Genomic DNA, 12,036 nt, shown 5'->3' with positions numbered 1-12,036 from the left:
TGCAGGCACCCACCCACCCCACTTACGTGCAGATTATGTTCTGGACCCCCATGTGCATAAGTGGAAAAGGTGCAAGTGGGGAGCACTCCCTAAAAAACCTCTAAATGCTGGTTTCGCCCCTGCTCTCCAGCTCCCCCCCCTTTCTTTCCACACAACTCTCTCTTCAACTAGAGTTGAAGCCCTGGGGCCGGCTGGAGGCATGCGGAAAAGCGGCTTCTTATCCCCCCCAAGTAAGTGTGTTTAGGATTGCAGCCTCAATTTCCTTGTGTCCTGAAAAAGCTTATTTAGGGATCCAATGTGCCTTTTCCTAGTGACCTGTCCCCCATTTCCTAACATTATGTAACGTCTGATTATTTGTGGACTGTAGAGACCCAAGAAGGATGAGTTGTTATTCTCAGTAAGCAAAAAAATAGAAGAAAGTTCCCTTAGATGACTGAAAGTTGAGAGTGACTCAAGTAGAGGCTTTTTATTGAAACGTTTTAGCCTTTCTGCTGATCTCTATAACAAGATCAAAAAGCTGCTGTTCTTCCTTCCTATTTTGTATGAGTTAAAACAAGGCTGTGCAGGGATCCCATGTGGATAGACAGGCCTCTGTAGAGCATGTGTATAGCCTGGAGGGATTCTTCAGATGCCCATTGCCACCCATTTTTCTTGCAAGTGGGGGAGTGACTACACGGGTCTGGTTTCTGAATTTGTTCTTTTTGTTCTGAGAATAATTGATTTAAGTATTTCTGCCCCCCTCCGCAGTTTGGAATATAATCTCACTGCAAACGTAACATTTACGTTTTGACTATGCATTTATTGAGAAGATGAAACTTAAAGCACTCTTTAATTCTCTGTGGTGGTGGTGTGGAAGGCTTTTGGAGATATTTTATTAATGAAGGCCAAATAACAAACCTGTATGGTTATTTGCATGGTTTTTGACAGGATAAACAATGTAGTATTAGGCATTATTAGTGTAATCATCTTTAAAAGTATAAACAGATGGTATGTCTTACCTGAATGGATTGAACCAAAATGCAAATTGCTTAAAAAGTGCCTTGTAATGTTGTATTATGAAATGGGGGCTGGGGGGAACTCCTGAAATTTCTTCTAGATAAAGTGGGAGTTTTATCATTCATTATTTCTGATAATCTGATTGAGGATAGCCAACATTTTTTACTTTCCTGAAGCAGCTAGGGTACATTTTAGGATTACTCCTTAACCTGGTCCTTTGCTTGGATGCTCAAGTGCTGGCAGTTGCCTTGTAAAGGCTTAATCTGGTTCACATCTGCAGTCTTTCCTGAAGAACCTGGTGTGGTCTCTCTGTGGGGCTCCCCTTGGAGACAGTGCAGAAGCACCAGTTGATGCAAAATGCAGTCACAAATTTGTTTCCTGGAGCTCAAAATACATAATTTCAGGTTGGACATGGTTGGTTGTATCAAAGAAGTTGTCCTATTTGCACAAAGGCTTCTACCTGCACAACAGGACTTTCTCTCCCCCATTAGCTTTGGGGTCTCAGAGGAATCACAGAACACATTTAGGGTATGTGCAGGTAGAAGAGAGGGAGAAGTCCTGTTGCAAAGTCCTTGTGCTAATGAGATAACTTCATTAGACAAAACCCATTGTGACTGAACACGTTTGGGATAATGCTGTTGGTGTTTTCATTCTCAGTGCCTCTTCTGACACTAAATTTTCATCTTTCACTGTCATTGGATACCAAGTTGATATTCTCTTGAATTATTGTTTACAACCCTAAAATCTATTTACTTGGTGGCCACCACCAGTTGATAGTTCATCAGCTTATATATTAATGTAATTTAATACATAAAGTGATGGGTTTTTATATTGCCGTTAAAAAAAACCTTCCCCTGGGCAGCTTTACAAATGCATATTCACACACATCAGCACAAAGAGATCAGCAGCAATTGAAAGCAACATAAAACTGATACCATCAAGGCTTAATAGATAAGTAAAAGTCATTGGAGAATACCAGCCTTTGACTGGTCTCAGAAAGATAAAGTACATACCAGGTGAAACTTCATTGGGAGAGCATTCCACAACCTGGTTGCTACTGCTGCCACCACTGAGAAGGCCCCCCGAACTTGTTGTGGGGGCAGGGTGCTGTGAAGTTAGCATTTTGTTATGTTAGTATGTACTTCTTTGTTCATATTTATACATTATGCCTAATTTGCCCTTTGTTTTTTTGCACTTTAGCCCATTTTTGTTACCACATTTGATATATTATGTGTTACTTGTAAAGCATGTTTAAAAGTAAATCCAAGGCAAACAAAAGCATAATATAGTTCAATATTGGCTTGATTTAAGCATGGTAGAAAAATGGAAATCTGTTTTTCATTTTAAAAAATCTCATCTTAAAACAAGGAAAACCCAAAATAATGTAATGGGTTAATGCAATGTCTTCATGTTGTAACTTAATATCACTTAAAACTGTAGTATGCTTTATTTATTTAAACGTGTATTTATTTGTACTCTTTGAAGCATAGCAAGGGACATAGTCAACTCAAGATTTCCTGTGTTTCATCAGAAATTTGACTGAAAACATGATCAAGTTGATAGCAGTCAAAGGTTTTTGCTGGCTGGCTGGGGGACACTGCTGATTGCCTTTTCTCTATTGGAACAGGATTGTGAAGCTTAGGGTAACACATATTTTGATTCATTCTTTATCTTGCTCTTTTTATATTCTTCTGCTCTTCCCAAATTAATCAAGAAGTAAGCAACTGAAAGATGTGTTTTGCATTTTGCAAAGCTGTGCTTGTGGTGGAAATTTGATTTGAAGGGCTCATTTCTGCTAGATGCAGCAATATGTCCTCTAGACTTTCAAAAGTTAAAAGGCAATAAGTCAATCTCTCTGGAAACTATGCAGAAATTCAAATCATAAATAAGGAAATGCGTCAGGTACATTAAACAGACACAGAAAAATGGCTTTCTGTCCTTTGTAGCAAGGTAATTGGGCACCACAGCTTGGCAGGAGCTGGTGCTATTGAGTTGGCTGTAACTGCCACAGGTTGATAGGCAGGTGATAAGGCAGCTTCCACTTGGGTCTGCACAGGAGGCCTACCTAATATGCTGTCTGCCCTAAGGGCCTATGGGAACACAGTTGGATTATTATGTTAATGCATGAGCCTGCTGCCCTCTTCCTATCCCAGCTGGGTTCCCTGTTGTTAGGAACTGCTTTGCACTGACAGTGGAGTAATATGCTTCATGATTGAAAGGGCAAAGGGGCTTCGAAGAAAAAAGAATAGGCCTGCACAGATATGTAAATGAGGAAAGGAAGTCAGTAGGAGGGTTTCCATATAGGTATAGATAGAGAATTTATTAGAAAATGAGTAATACAGGGCTGCTAATTGCACTGTTGTTTAAAAACCCCATTAAAAATAATTTCCACGTGCATTTTTACTTGTAATGTTAGCGGATGCCAGGCTGGTAAATATTTCTGAAGGAGTTGTAGGAATTCTGTTTGGTTTTTTAAATCGAATGATATTGTACAGGTCACCAGTATGCAAACCGATAGCAGTTTAGTTGTTTCAGGCTTTGATCCCAGTTTATTCCCCATTGCTAATTTTCTAAAAAAAAATATGTAATTGCCAGTGGAGGTGTACAGTTCCTGCATTGTCTTTTAAAAACCACTTTTTGATCTTTGATGGATTATGTGGCCATGGGTATAGCAGTTTTATTTTGTTTTGTTGAATGTTAAATCTTTAAATATATTGTGTGTGTATATTTACACACACACACACACACACACACACACACACACACTGTATTCAAGGGACCCAGTGATGGAGTACACCTTCTGTGTATCCTGGGCTTTATCTGCATACCTAAGGCAACAACTAGCCCACTATTTGCTATATTGGAAGGCTCTGTTTCTGGCACCAGCAAATGAGCAACATTTATTGCTGTTGCTTACAGATCTCCACCCTCAGTTTCTAGGTCCTAAGGCTAGCCTGTTTGTGCTATTTATAGCTAATTGTAATGAAAATATAGACGGTCTTATTGCCCCCTAGTATTTTTACCAAGCCTTGATAGAGACTTGTCTTGAGCTTGCCAGGGTGACACACCCCTCTGTTTGTGTAGGGCTGGGAAGGCTTTGATAACAAGCATACAATTTGCAGGGTTGTTTGGGGACACTTCCCCATGTAATGTGCTGTGGATGATTGGTACTTTCAGTTGGAACACATGTCACTTGGAAAGCATGTATTGATGGTGCAGTTTCATACTATTCCAGACAGGCTAGAATAGTTTTTGTGGTGGCACATTTTAAGCTCCTACACTAGGAGTTTTCTATTCCTTGAAGTTCTTCCTTCTTCAGAGCTATAGCGGAAACTGATAATACTGTTTTGAAGTCCCTAGCATAAATAAGTAGGATTGTATGTGTGACTTGAAGAATTTGGTGTCTGTTTCTTTTAAAATAATGATGATGATGCAGAATTAGGAGAGAAGGTTTGAGATTAATGGGAAATTGAGGCATGCATACTGTATGTTAAATTTTCAAGATAGAGTTAATTTCTTTTTTTTTTCAAACTTATGTGATGTGATCTGACTTTAAGCTTGTATGCAGACTTGTATTACAAGTATTATTAAAATAAAAAACATCAGGCAGCACAACACATTGTTTATTGTAGGAAACATAAATGTGTTTGATGACAAATACATCAAGTATGAAAGCAAAATATGCACACAACTTTCTATGCTCAGTTCTGTTGATAGTCAATATAAGTGGTGGTGGTTGCACATGAGAACAACACATGCAGATCAGAAAGCTGTTCCTTCCGGATATAATACTGGGTAGATTTAGGCAACTGGTTAACAGGTAAACCACATAATGGATTATATCATTGCATGGAAGCTCTTTTCCCACCCCCACCTTACTGATTGCTACTGCTTTTAACAGATGAAATGACCAGCTTGTATTGAGCAATTATGTAATGAAAGCTTCAGTTGGCTAGGCTGTCATATAATAATTGCAGTTAACCATGTGAATAACATGGTTGTTCCATTCCATTAACTGTGGCTGATTGGTAACTCCTGTTTTTCACCTATCTTAATGCCTCTACAGATAGTTTCACAGGAAATAGCTGGAGAGTATAGGTTCTCCACAGAAAAATATTTGTGTTCATATAGCCTTGGAGGTAAGCTTAAAAGGGCACCATTTAAGATGTGGCCTTGTTCTTTCAGTTCACTTAGAAAGTAATATTCTTTGAAGTTATGGGGATGCATTGTTTTAACTAGACCTCTAATCGTGTTATAGATTATTTGTCTTGAGGAGGATCAAGGGACAAGACCTTTAAGTGTTTTCATCACAGCTTAAGATCTCAGGAAAATTTTAGCTTTAAATGAAACCTCTGTTTGGGAGGCTGTTATTGCTCTGTATCCATTGGAGAATACATTCTGAGGTAATTTAAAAGACAGAGAGGAAAAGTCACTTAGAGATATAAAGTGCTTGACTAGAAGAGAGTCACATGTTGGCAGTTACTTAGGCATCGCTGTTCAGGGGCCTTTTCTATTAAATCATAAAAGTGACAAACCATTTGTCCTGGTATGACAGCTATTGCCTAGCCTACTAAGCTAATAAGCCGTTGGTAGTGAACAAAACTGAGTCATAAATTAAAATTTCAGATAGTTTCATAGCTGGGGGTTTGGGGTTGCCTTTTATTCATTATTGAGTAACCTTTCACTATCTGAAACCGTATATGAATAAAGTTAGGTTTTGGAAATAGCCCAGCAATGGGCTTCATCTCAGACAAGGAATACTGTAGAAATTCTATGGACCAAATGCAGTCAGCTGCATTCCGGTTTGATGTCAAGGCAACGAAGCCATTATTTCATTTGTCTTCATGTAAGTAGGTATTGGGTTACATTAGAACAACCCTAAACCCTTCAGAAAAAGAGGGGGGAAGCATGCACATTTCTGTAAAAGAAACTACAAGTTCAGTTCACTAACTACATGTGCTTTGCAACTTCCACTTGTTTCAATGTGGATTTTGTGGTAGGCCATGCAAGTGCCTTTGAAGTAGATGAAGGTTGCATAGTAGTTTGGTGAATTGAAATATCATCTTAACTATGTCTAGTTAGCAGTAAATCCCCCTGAATTCAGTGGAATTTGGGATTGCAGCCTTATACCTAATGGTTATTTGCTAAGGTTCTGAACGAAGGTGCTGCAGTGCCTTTTTATCTTGTACTAATTCACTTTATATGTTAACATTTAATACTAGAAAGAGGAGAAATTATGATTTCTCTTTCTAATAAATTTGCACTCTTCTGTTGTCATTCCAACAACTAAGTTTGCATGTCAGAGGAACAAGCTGGCAGCCAGGTGGCCCATGCTCCTTCCATCAACACCACCATTTCCACTGGTGGGAAAGGGAAATGAAGAGAAAGTATTTTTCACCCTTCACCCTTCCCCACCACTGCCACTTCTGATGGGAGGAGGAAGCCTTTGGAATATAGGGAAGGAAGTTCTTCTCCCCTTCTGCCATGCCCCCCACCAATGATGAAGAGAGATGGATTTTAAAATGCAGGCTTGCTTCTCTTGGCGGTGGTGGGAGGTGGGTGGATGAAGGACAGGTTAGGTGGAGAGTGGTGGCTGTGCAGTATCCTGTGTGCATCTTACATGCATTTGACTTGCTCAGTTTCAACCATACCTGCTTGGAGGTGGGCTGGTGAGGCGAAGGATCCCAGGTCCTGGGCAAGGCCCATTTGGAGCACCCTGCAAGCAAGGGAGCCTTTGGCCAGCATCACAGTGACTCTGGAACAGGTAGGGATTATATGGGAGACCCAGCAAGAGCCAAAGGTGCCCTGCTTGGAGGGTGCATCATTGGGATGTTGTCAAGGAAGAAATGCAGAGTTCTCTGAAAAATACTTGTAAATGAAAAGTAGCTTTAATAATAAAATACTTCAAAATATTGTACTTTTCAGAGATTTTACAGATTATTATTTTTTATAATTTCAATATTGCCAGTATGGTCAAATTGCACTCTGATCAAATTCCCCTTGCACCCATTTCCAGCAAAGGTTTACTCACTATTGACTTGTTTCAAATCCTGGAACTGAAAATTTGAATAAAGAAGCAAATGTGTATGGCTGATCTATGTAATAGGAGACAAAATTCTGAATTTGTAGAAGGCAGGAACTTGAAGATCGAGTTCCCAAAGTCTGCAATACAATTGGGACTCTTGAAGGACACTTGCTAATTGTAAAGTTCTCAGACACGGAACATTTGCAGGTGCAATATTGCATGCAAAGAGACAACCCTGAGGCAGGTGGATTCTTCTCCTCTACCCCACTCCAAGCTGGGGTTTGGCATTGCAGGCACTGCCACCTCTTCAAACCAGCAAACCAACAACAGGTGAAATAGCTTTAGAACGTGAGAGCTGAGTGGAAGGCTCAGAGTTGAAGTATATTATATAATCTTCTAACCAGGGACTTGGGGAAGAGATCCTGTCCTTTGTGGAATAGCTATTGTTGAGCTAATCTTCCTTCTTCACTTCCCAAGGGTGTATTGTTGCTTTCTTTCCTCCCCCTCCCCCTTTACCCACATGATAATGTTTTTCAAGATGAATTTAATAGCAAATCCCAGAGATCTGTGTTCCCTCTGTGTAGTGCATCCTGCTCCAGCCAATTAAATCAGTAATACTTTTGCTTTTAGTTTATGACTTAAATGAATGAATGAAGGCATTCAGTTGTCTCCTTCGGACGTGTCATCTACCATGGGTCATGTAACAGAGACAAGGAGGGATGTGAGGATCTAAATTTTCACCTTCAGTGTTTTTAGATATGTGTGATAGGGCTTGCGTGCCATGCAACCCTGTTTTTGTTGCTAGGAAGGTCCATGTTCCAGAACAAGTAGTAATCTAGTGCACATTCAACTCCAGATATGCATTCAGTTTCCACTTAGTTCAACTACAAAGGCTTATCAAAAGACAGAATCTGGATCTCACTGTGTGTTAAAGTGGTGGTGAAGTACTAAAAGACACAACATGGGCAGTTTTTTGTTTGCCTTAAAGGGACCATTTTATTCATTCCCTGTCTTTTGTCAAGCAGTTAGCGCCACACTTTTATTTTGCTGTTCTGCAATAGGATTTTTATATGCATTTTAACAGTTATTTAAGAGTCCCCGTGTGCTTAAAAAAGCATCTGAATATATGTACTTCCCCCCCTTCTTAAATAAAGCTGCATCATAACCAGAGTGTTCCATCAATACAGAAGAATGAGAAGGGAGCTGTGGCTGGAACAATATGTAAAAATACTGCTCGTAAAAAATTTCCTTTATTAACTGTCATCATCCCCAGAATATATGTTCAAATAAACGTTGTGTAATAACTAAATTTGAGATTAATAGGTCCCTTAAGAAACGGTGAAGTCATTCAGGATAGTCAGTGAAAAATAGGCTGTAAGACTGTAACATGCACATATTGTCCTGCTTACATGCTCTCTCTGGTGTCATTCCCATTTATCAATGTCGGCAGGCTCTGTTCTCATTAAAACACTCGTGCACAAAAGCAACTTAATTTTCTTAAGAGGAAAGGACACCTGATTCAATTTAGCACCAACAACCAATAACTTGAATATATATTCTTTTCCATTCTGATGTCAAATGAATAGTTATGAGCAGGAGCTGAGATAAAATGCATTCCTATTTTTTATTTTTTAAGCCTCAGAGGTATGTGAACATACTTCTAAAAAGGAGAGCATCTAATTCTTGGAAATCACAGTTAAGACTTAAACTGAGATAATATTAACTTTGGTTCCAAAAGGAGCACTTCAAAAGAAAAAGGATGCTTGATGTGGCTCTTTTAGGCACAACTTCTCACTGATTCAGTTTAGTATGGGTTTGCAATTTAGGGCCAAATTAGATGTTATGCTGAACACCCAGGTGAAGCCAAAAAAAGCAAACATGGGTTTAGCACCCTCTTGCCCTCTGTAGCTCCCTGTAAGACTTACCCATGGCCTGACAGTGCAGAATCCTGTATTTATGTGCTCCTGGCTGGGGCTGATGGGAGTTGTAATTCAAAACATATGAGGGGCACCAGGTTGTGGAATTTGAATATATGTTCTGAGACTTACAAAGGGAAGTGGAAAGCTTAATGTGGGTCAGGGAATTGGACATCCAGGATTGTGATGAGGCTCTACAGATCTTCCAGTGCGGCTGCATGATGGTACTCTCTCTCTGTCCCACACCCACCCACCTAAAAACCACTATACAGCAAGGATGGGGAACCTGTTGCCCTCCAGGTGGTGTTAGAGTCTAGCTTCCATCAGCTCCACCTAAAGGTCAGGAAACTTGGGAGTTGTAGTCTAGGAATATCTGGAGGGCTGCAGGTGTCCCACCCTTGCTGCTAAAGCTATTCTGGAAATATACTGTTAGGCCTCCCTGTGCTAAGTAGATTCTGAAATGGTGCGCTGTGCATGTTGGGTGCCATGTATGTCTCTAGCCCATACAGAGCCAGAAATGGTGAGTATCCATCTGTGATTCCACATAATCCACTGCTTTAATAGTTATGCCCTACCTTACCCAGATGTACAAACATTAAAACAGTCTAACTTTTTAAAAATCTACTTAAAATCTTATTTTCAAAATCTCAATACTCTCCTTCGGCAATCATTTGTAGCCGAATAAGATTGTCTTCCATGAACACGGTCTTACCAGTGAGTCCGTAAGTGACTCTGGAGGCCAATTCTGGATCCACACATCCTTCCACAGTGGGGACATAGGATTCCGGGTGGGAGTTGATCACAGTGAGGGTTTGCCAAACATGCCTTCCTCTTAACATGTTTCTCTCTTTTGTCCTGAGTTTGGGCATCTTCAAAGTCCACGAAACCTTTGGTGAAGGCTGTTCTCCAATTGGAACATTCGCAGGCCAGTGTTTCTGAGTTGTCTGTTTATACTACATTTTTTAAGATTTGCCTTTAAACCTCTTTTGCTGACCACCAGCATTATGCTTTCCATTTTTAAGTTCAGTATAAAGTAGTTGCTTTGGAAGATGATAATCAGGTATCCAAACAACATGACCAGTCCAAAAAAGTTGATGTTGAAGAATCATTGCTTCGACACTGGTGACCTTTGCTTCTTCTAGTACTCTGGCATTAGTTTGCCTGTCTTCCCAAGTGATGTGTAAAAATTTTCAGAGACACCGTTGATGGAATCTTTTGAGGAGTTGGAAATAGTACAATAGCTTTTTAAACAAGCATTTTGGCTTCCTTGCAAATGTCCCAGTCCTCAGACACTCTGCACTTCAGTTGGGAGAAAGCTGCACTCGCAGAGCTCAGGCGATGCTGGATTTTGGCATCAATTTTAACTGCCCAGGTAGGAGAAGTGATCAACACTTTCCAATGTTACACCACTGAGCTGGATTTGTGGAACTGCAGAGGGGTAGTTTTGTGCTTATTGGTACAGCATTTTGGTTTTTTGGATGTTGAGCAATAGGCCAAGCTTTTCGTAAGCTTCTGCGAAGATATTTACACTAAAGCAGACAAAGTACAGCAGAGAAGCATTCCATTAAATGCTCAAGAGAATAAAGCTGCTTTCACTGAGTACCCTAAAATATAATATTGCTCATGCCACATGAATGTCTTTGGGGCAGTGCAAGCCCAAGACATTTTGCTACCCAAAGGTCAAATGCTGCCACCCCCCAATTAGGATCAACACTGTGAAAAGCTTTGTTCCATTTTTAATGCACCAGATCTACCATACAGAAACACCTAAACCAGATTGCTTCATTCTAGGGCCATTCTGCTCAGTGGGTATCATTTGTGCAAAGCGGGTGAAAAATGACTTATGTCCAGGTACTACTCAGCAAACCTGTAAAGGCAAGGACACCTAGAAGACAGCCTTAGAAGATGATTGCAAGGGAGATAAGTTCATACTAGAGAGGGCAGTTCTTGTCTGAAGTGCTTTTACAGCTTTGTGGGTGAATATTGGATATGCTTACAGGGCGCACCTGTCTCAAGGTTTGAAACTATAGCTTGGTAGACTATTAGTTAAATTCCTCCTTTTCAGAGAATACATGTTCCTGTTCTCTACCTGTGATTGCTGGCTAGCAGAGTTGTCTGGACTAGTGCCTACTCCTTATGTTCAGAAGCAGAATGCAGATGAGGTAGAGGTGTTAAAATATGTTGCTGTAGTTCTACAACTGTCAACTGTGATGTTTTATTCAGCTCTGTCTATTCAGAAGCTCCCTGCGCAATGAAGACTGCCATATGCCATTGTCCTTGCTCGCTTGCTCACTAGCTGGTGAGCAAGCAGCTAGGCAAAGGTTTCTAAACCTGTGTTTCCTTGTGTGTTTGGGCCACTGAGAGAGGCTGCAGTCCAGTGCTATCTTTTATTGATAAGGCCAGCAAAGGATGACTCTAATGAAATTATCAAAGCTTTGAATTAATTATGAACTCGAATAAGAAAGCTAAGCTCTCTGGAGCCAAGCATCTCATTAGTCATTCATTCACATTGCAATCTCTTTATAGAGGCAGAAGGCAGGTTCTGCTTCAGCTTAGCCTGTGTTTGGATTTGGTTCAAACTTGCCAGCTCTTTCAAACGTCCTTGCTCTGTGGCTGCAAGACATCCTTGGTGATTAACTTGATTCTGCCTCCGTTCTTCATTTAAATGGCAGGTTCTGCTCTCCCCACCCCCACTTCCCTTCCCTCTAATCCTGGTTCTGCACCATCGAAGTGGATGTCATGCAAGGGTTTCTTCTTCTCTGATAGCAAAGGGGAAAGCTTTACAAGATTGTAAATATTTTATGTCTCGTGGAGTTTGATAGCTTATCCTTAATGCTTGTTTCCATCATTGTTTCTTGGAAATTTAGGTAAGCACAACACTTTATTTAAAATCAATTCAAAGTCATTTATTTTTCTTACTTGTTGAGTTCCTTACATTCTATCGGTATCTCTGGCCTTCAGGATTAAAAGTCTTGTGTTCTTATGGTTTACCTATTTCAAAATGTATTCAGTTAAAAGTTCATAATGTAGATGCCTAATATTAAAGTAAAATATGGCTTGCTACAGTTGAGAAGTTCTCATAATTTGGATGAGTAACAC

The 12,036-nt window shown here is 40.1% G+C and overlaps 1 protein-coding gene across 10 annotated transcripts in view; it reads left to right on the top strand.

Annotated features, from left to right (window-relative positions):
* Window positions 1–12,036, top strand: part of SLC10A7 (solute carrier family 10 member 7) — a 121,260-nt gene that overhangs the window by 19,271 nt on the left and 89,953 nt on the right. The window lies entirely within an intron of this gene.

Source organism: Podarcis vaucheri (assembly GCF_965113315.1).
Source record: "Podarcis vaucheri genome assembly, chromosome: 9".
Classification (NCBI taxonomy): Eukaryota; Metazoa; Chordata; class Lepidosauria; order Squamata; family Lacertidae; genus Podarcis; species Podarcis vaucheri.
This window is presented reverse-complemented; position numbering and strand designations above follow the sequence as displayed.